Source organism: Vigna unguiculata, chromosome 6, assembly GCF_004118075.2.
Source record: "Vigna unguiculata cultivar IT97K-499-35 chromosome 6, ASM411807v1, whole genome shotgun sequence".
Lineage (NCBI taxonomy): Eukaryota > Viridiplantae > Streptophyta > Magnoliopsida > Fabales > Fabaceae > Vigna > Vigna unguiculata.
In genome coordinates, this window is record NC_040284.1 from 21514968 (window position 1) to 21523277 (window position 8310).

The 8310-nt window shown below is 29.8% G+C and overlaps 1 pseudogene; it reads right to left on the minus strand.

Moving 5' to 3' along the window:
* Positions 1 to 1223: 1223 nt before the first annotated feature.
* LOC114189157 lies at positions 1224 to 2786 on the minus strand (annotated as a pseudogene).
* Between the last annotated feature and the right edge of the window lie 5524 nt (positions 2787 to 8310).

Here is an 8310-nt window from a genome sequence, read left to right on the forward strand (position 1 = left end):
TAAAAATTGTGTGAAATATATATTTCGCAAAAATTCTTGTGTTCCTTACAAGTAAGATAAGTAAGATAAAATATAAGGAAAATTTTCTCGACCTAAGTAAATTTAAAAACACTAAAACCAGAATAGTTCTCTTGTTGCGAGAGGAGGAGTATTTTATTTATAAAAAAAGAAAAGTCATACATAATTTTCACCTCTCTTCAAAGTCAAAGATCTTTCTATTACATAAAATATCCAATAATCCTATTATAACTCTTTACCAAGAAACTTGGTCCAGATCCTGGCTTAGATTCTTTGCTCGAGTCAGATTCTGTTTGACCCAAATACTTCTCGATTTAAATCCGGCTCGAATTTCTTGCTCGACCTTAATCACCTACTTAGTTAAAAAAAAAAAAATTTAAAAGACAAAAATACTAAAATAATCTACCTAAGGAAGACTGTTAAATTTTTAATAATAATAGTACCACTCAAAAAATAATTCAAAATCTAATATAGTTAAAAAGAATAAATTTTAAAAGACAAAAGTACTAAAATAATCTACCTAAAGAAGACTGTTAAATTTTTAATAATAATAGTACCACTCAAAAAATAATTCAAAATCTAAATATAATATCTACCGGTGTGAAAAATGTTATAGAAATAGTTTTATCCTTATAAATAAGAAATAATCTTAACAACTCCCTTACTCAAAATTTATCCCTTTGAAATGGGTATTAAACATAAAATAATTTATTTGAATTTACAAAAATCAGTATGAGAAGGGATAGAAAAAATGTAAGAGTTAGAAGAAACAGTTTTTTAGATTTACAAAATAATTGAATAAATTTATTACATAAAATTTCTCTCCAAAGGTAGAAAATGATTTGAAAAAAATTATAGAAAAATTGAATAAAACCTCGTGTAAAATTTTATCTGATTAATAAATAAATTAAATATATTTTTAATATCGAACTCGTAAAATTAGAATTTATCTATGTTCCTAACTTTAATATATTTTTATATTCACACTCTAAAGTTAAATAAATATAATATTTTGACATGTAAAATACATTTTATACTAACATGAGTTATTTATACGTTTAATCCATTTCTGTTTTAATATTAAGCATAAAATGTCATTTAAGAATCTCAAAAAGTTTAACGTTACAGTAACGACTGATGCAAGCAACTAGAATCAAAATTCCTCAATTGACAGTGTTAAGCATTCCAAGCAAACAAATGTGATTCAACATTGATTACAACATAATAAGACTCACAAGGGTTTCAACGTTTGGAAAAGCAAATAGATTTTTATACTTAGACAAACATGAAAGGCCCAAAAGGAATGTAGCATGGGCAAATCTGACACATTTCATGTTTGTTTTATTCATCCTCAGATATAGTAAGTGTTCAAATCAAAACGCTGAGAGCCTCCATCTCCTCCTTGAACGTGAGCAATGCAGGAGCTGGTAGGGACACAAAAATACCAACTCCTCCCTCCATTGAAGAATCAAAGTTCCCAAGAGCTGAGAAAATGCATAAATCAACACATCCAAACATGTCAGAAGGCATTGGTACAACATTCACAATTTCTTTAACTCCAAAATCTACATTTTCAAAGTCCAAGTGCCTCCAATCAGTCAAGGTAGTCAATGCACCACTCCCTTCAACGTTGAAATTCATTAGTTCTTTCTCTAAATCGGTCTCTAAAGTGTTCATGAAGTTTCTGACATAATCACTATTACAAGAAACTTTCTTGCTTTCTTTAATGAGCTTCACAATCTCATAGAGTGGCCTTTCATTGAGTTCCCTCATTGTTAAAACAACGTAAGCATCCACAACAACATTTCCATAATACCCTTCAGGCAAAGGATCTTGCAAGTGTCTTCTCACTCCAACTGTGATAATCAGCTTAACTTTTCCATCATAGCTCATTTTTAAGGCCCTACATTTAGACCTCCACACATATGCAGCAAGTGATTCAAAAGTAGTGAAGTTTTCGTTCTCACCTGATTCCTTCATCAAGCTCATCTTCAGTCTTCTGATGCTCTCACTGTCCACCTTAATGCACTGGTGCATGAGAACTTCTGTTGGAAGAAAGGGTGAAACTGCAGCTGAGGCATCGTCCAAAAAATCAATTTGCAAAGGGTTTTTAGTGATTGATCCCGTTAGCCTATCTCTCTCCCACACAGGCTTCACAGAGGGCTCAGTTTTTCCCCTTGCAAACTCCATGATGGCTTTGAAGAACTGAAATGCTCCAACGCCATCACAAACAGAATGTAACAGCCCCATTCCAATGGTGAACCCCCCACAAGGAAAGTTTGTGACCTTGAACACCAAGGGCTATTGGTGGCCACTTTCATCTTCAGAAGGAAGGTCATACACTAAGTTTTTTGCAGTTTCCATGTCAGTGCCATCCCAGTAACGGAGAGAAGAAAGCTTGCAACTAGCATTGGCTTCCAAGAACGGAACACCTTTTGCATTGCAGTTGATTACGAGCTTTCCATCAGTGTGGTCTACTAGCCTACCTGCAAGAGGATAGTAATAGACTAAAGCCTTTGAAAGTGCTGCTTTGATCACATCAGCAGGGTGTAGCAGTTGGTGATTAGGGCAACTAGGTTCATCATGATCATCAACTTTTGATCGATACACATGGAGGGTATGGCATAGGGTATTAAGATCAGGTATGTGGTCTAGTGAAGATAAATGAAGAACAGAGAATGGTGTTGGTTTTGATGGTTTGATAAGAACAACTCCTTTCATGGCAAGTTCGAATGGTGTCTTCTCAGTAGCCATTAAAATGAAGGGGATTTGAGTATGTAGTTGTGAGATTAGAAATCTGAGGGTACAGTCTTTAAATAGGGAAATTATTCTTTGACATGTTTTTTTTTCTGGTGTAGTAAATTTTCATAAATAGAATTAAAAGATTAATTTTTTATTTTTCAACCAAAATAAAATAGTACCTTTAAATATTTGTCTTCGTACGTATTGTATTTTTGTATAATCCAGGTATATCAACCCATATTTAAATATCCAAACAAATAATGTATCATCACATCTTCATGGTCCCCACCATAATGTGCTAGTGCATGAGAACTTGAGGCTGAACTGCAAAATAATTTAACGTGTGATTTAATGTTTAAAATTTAGAAATAGGAACTAGGTATGTTTTACGAAATTCATTGATGATAAACATATATTTATCCACTTTCATTTTCTTTTCTGAAATGATTATGCAGGACGAGTCTTTTTATAAGATTGATTTAATTTGTTTCAAAACAGTGACAATAAAAATATCAAACTACCTAAATCTCGACTAATTATTTAATACGTAAACCATTTTTTTAATATACAAAGAAGAATTAATAAATTGTAATTATTTGTTTTCAAATAAAATAAAATCGTGTAATGGTTATGAAATATTTCATTCTTTTTATCATATCTCCTCATTTCTTGCTATACCATCTAATTACATCAGTCATGGTAATATAAAAGCCTGTAATGTTTTGTAGAAACTCTGCTTGTGAGACCAAAAGAGTCACAAAGAGGAATTACGTGCTAGGTTAAACTCTTATTTTCTTTTTTATTGACAATAAGTATTCGTAGAAAACAATCTTGTTTAAACTAGTTACAAAAATTATCTTACAAAATTTACAATAACTTTTTGTCGGAAACTAAAATTCTCTATTAAACAATATTGCTATTTGAATTATGCTTCAGTGATATATTATATTAAGCTTCGTTATTATGGTTTTTTTAATGAATACTAAAATTAAATTTAAAAAGATAAATAAGGCGTAAAAAGATAAACACGGGTATGCAAAAATTAAAGCATAACTTTCAAACCCATATTCTCGTTTCTCTTTGCCTCATTGAATTGGGTTTGAACCATTAAGCCTTAAAGATGTTGCAGAATCCAAGTGCCTTTTTTAAAAAATATGGGCTTGTCCCATTTAAAAAATGAATAATGTAAATTTTTGTGGGTGTCAGTGTTAATAATATAACATTATTACGATGTAACTGTAATGTCTTATTATTAACTTATTTTAAATTTAATTAGGTTTTAAACTTTTAATAAATTTGAATATTTTTAGTCGAGTCTTTATTAAAAATATTTGAAATATTTGTGTATTCAAATTTTTTACATTTTTTAATTGAGTTCATGTTTAATTTTTTTGATTGGATAATGTTTTTTTTTTAACTCATTATCTTATTTAGTTGTCTTTCCGTGCTAAAAAAATATAAGATTATGTGATTAATATAAAATTATATTATAATTAATATAAAATGATGAATGATTTTTATTATTTTTCTTGAAAACAATTGAATAACAATGACGATTACCCTTACTTTATTGTTTTTATATTAATCATAAAATTTCACATTAAGATTATTAAGTAAAGTGTGTGTGTGTGTGTGTGTGTGTGTGTGTGTGTGTGTGTGTGTGTGGGTGTGTGTGTGTGTGTGTGGTGTGTGTGTGTGTGTGTGTGTGTGGTGTGTGTGTGTGTGTGTGTGTGTGTGTGTGTGTGTGTGTGTGTGTGTGTGTGTGTGTGTGTGTGTGTGTGTGTGTGTGTGTGTGTGTGTGTGTGTGTGTGTGTGTGTGTGTGTGTGTGTGTGTGTGTGTGTGTGTGTGTGTGTGTGTGTGTGTGTGTGTGTGTGGTGTGTGTGTGTGTGTGTGTGTGTGTGTGTGTGTGTGTGTGTGTGTGTGTGTGTGTGTGTGTGTGTGTGTGTGTGTGTGTGTGTGTGTGTGTGTGTGTGTGTGTGTGTGTGTGTGTGTGTGTGTGTGTGTGTGTGTGTGTGTGTGTGTGTGTGTGTGTGTGTGTGTGTGTGTGTGTGTGTGTGTGTGTGTGTGTGTGTGTGTGTGTGTGTGTGTGTGTGTGGTGTGTGTGTGTGTGTGTGTGTGTGTGTGTGTGTGTGTGTGTGTGTGTGTGTGTGTGTGTGTGTGTGTGTGTGTGTGTGTGTGTGTGTGTGTGTGTGTGTGTGTGTGTGTGTGTGTGTGTGTGTGTGTGTGTGTGTGTGTGTGTGTGTGTGTGTGTGTGTGTGTGTGTGTGTGTGTGTGTGTGTGTGTGGTGTGTGTGTGTGTGTGTGTTTGAATATATATTTATTTTTTTTAAAAAAGACATTTAAATTAATGTGATAAAAGTTCTGAGTTGCCGTAAGATATTATAAGGTGCTTTGGATGTAATGTGATAAATGTCACATATATAGTCATGCAATAAAATATTATCTTGTTCAATGGCAGTCTCCACTTTTGGGTAACAATCAAAAGCCTAAAGTTGACAAAATTGTTTTATCTCTACTCGAAAATTATTTTCCTTTAATCCAAGGAAATGAGATTTATCTCAACTCAATAATTTGAAAGAGATGAACAAGAGAATGCAGAATGTATCATACTTTTAGCTTGTGTATTAGATGATGATAAAATACAGAAGCATATTATATCATGATCATATTATATCATGATCAGTGTATGAATATATTTTCTTAAGAAAATCCAACACTTCTACCGAAGAAAGAGATAAAGTTTGCAATAAATCTTATTTCAAGAACAAATCCAGTATCAATTATTTTATATAGGATGGAACCAATCAAATTAGTTAAGTTAAAGAAACAAATAAAATATTTATTGAAAAACCGGTTCATCTAATCGAGTATTCTCTATGCAAAACTTCAATATAGCTAACAAAGTAAAGAAAAAAATACAATCAATTTTATTTAATCAAATTTTTAGGAGTGAAAAGACATTGCAACCACTTATATACTTATATACTATGAAAGTGTCTTATCTTTAATTGGTGTGAGACTTCCAATACATCCATACCCTGGGTGGAATCTCTTTAGGATAGGTTTTTCAAAAATAGTTAATATCATGTTAGGAAATGGACTTTAATCCTAACATTAAGAATATGGACTTTTATGTATAACTCAACCCCACAAAACCGGCTCGTAAAGGTGAGGATTGCAGTCACTTATATACTATAATAATTTTTTATCTCTAGTTGATGCGAGACTTTCAACAAAAATCAATCTGCCTAAATACTCAAATTATTTTATTTCTTACTCTCTACCTAAATATTAAAATTTTCTACACTTAGACGGAGTTATTTGATATATAAATTCTAAAAAATTATTTTAATATGTATATTATATAATTAAACTTAATTACTAATTTGGTTTTGGATTTAAGAAGACGAGATTAGATCGTTTTAAAAAAAAGACTAAATTGAATTAATTAGAAAAATAAATTAAAAGAAAAAATTAATAATTAAAACTAAATTAAAAGTTCAAAATTGTAAAACCAAGGAACCATTACATTGACCAAAGGGTTTTTTTTTTTTTTTTTTGTGTTGGTGGCATTATTGAATGCGATGATAACTTTGTTAGGTTAAACCTGAACCCGAAGTGTCATGTTTCTTATTCCATGTAATATAATTAATGTGATTAGTGTTGCTCATTAATAACGTTATTGTTATATATAAAAAATAATTTTAATTACTATCAACCGATATAGGAAAAATCATCATGCTACAGGAATGAACATCGCGTAATATGTAAAGTTTTCCAAAGATATATGACGTGATAAAAAAAATAAAAAATGTGTTTAATAAAGTTTATATAATATTATTATGTAGGCAGGGGCGTACCTACGTTAGGACCAAAGGGAGTCGGGGCTTCTTAGGTTTTTAATTTTAAATTTTGTATATATATTTATATATTTTTTAAATTTAAATTTATATATTTATATATTATTTTTATTAAGTTATATATATATATATATATATATATATATATATATTATTTATGTATTAAGTTATGTATATATTTTTAAAAAATAAAATAAAAATTAATTTTATAAACCTTAATTAATAAAGTGATCAAGATTTTGTATCTGATTGTAAAGTTTTTTTAGACCAAACCATTAATAAAATATAAAAATAAAGAAAGAGAGATTGAGAAAACGAGATTGGAGAATAAAGAGATCGAATAACTCATACTCACAAGATCTTCTAGTATCTTAGTATGATTTATGTATGTTAGATTTATGATTATCTCATTACTATATTTCTTCTAAATTAAGCTTTCCCTAGTATGAAAACTAATTTGATTTTAGGGATTTTTTTATGAAATTGGCATGAACCCTAATTATATTTCCCAAATTAGTATTACCCTACATTATAAAATATTGGAATTTTATGTTTTCCACTTCATATGATAAATTAGTTGAATAATCTTGAATTGGACTAGAAATTAGAATACTTATTTTGCATGAATTCAATCTATTAGAAAAATTGAAAATTGAGAAGTGTGAATTGCGGTATGAGAATGGTTTAAGTAAAAAAAATATAGAATTTTTTTAATTAATAAATTATATATAAAAAATATAAATTGGCACCCCTAAATTTTTGGTCCAAGTTCCGCCACTAATGTAGGGATTATTCTTTCAAAGAATTTCTTTTGTAATTTGATAAATTATATGTATTTATGTTAGAGTTTTTTCACCAACATTTATCACACGTAGGTGCTTTTATTATATATAAAAAAAATTGTTATATATATATATATTAAAAAAAATCGTTATATATATATATATTAAAAAAAATCTAGCGGCCATGGCCCCTACAAGAACACTAAGTTCTTCCCTGCTCATGATTCAATATGCACAAAACCCATAGAGATACATAAATACTAAATACATAAGAAGCTAGTATGCAGTTCACTAAACAAATAACAAAGATAACCAAACTAACTCCAAAACCTTGAGTTTTTAGCATGTCTTTCGTAGTAGTCAGACTTGGTATTTCTTGTATCTCCTCTTGACTTCATAGCAAAAAGTTACATATTTATTATGTGTCACCCCTATATCCAGTGTTATTTTGTCACCTAGGGCAATAAGAAGCGCACAGGTTACCGGTTCATAGAAATTTTAAGCATGACATCTTGTGTTTCGGTCCAAACTAGGGATGTAAAAAAAATTTGTATCTGCGAGAATCTGTACATAAAACTCGCAAAGGGTAGGAAATAAATATTGTAAATGGATATCCACGGATAATTTGTACGTGTATTTTTTATACCCACATGTTAATGGGGCAGGTACGAGTATCATAGTATCCGTACCCGTTATATTATAATTTAAAATAAAAAAATTATTAAAACATTGATTTTGAATGAGTTATTCTTTATCAATTAGTTTTTAAAAAAAATCATTTCTTTGTATTTAAATGAGTTGTTTACACTGTGTTTGAAATTTATAAATGTTATGCATTGTATTTTTATTTGAATGTATGGTTAAAATATGTTATTAAATATTAAATTTTTCTTTTTGTAAATACCTGC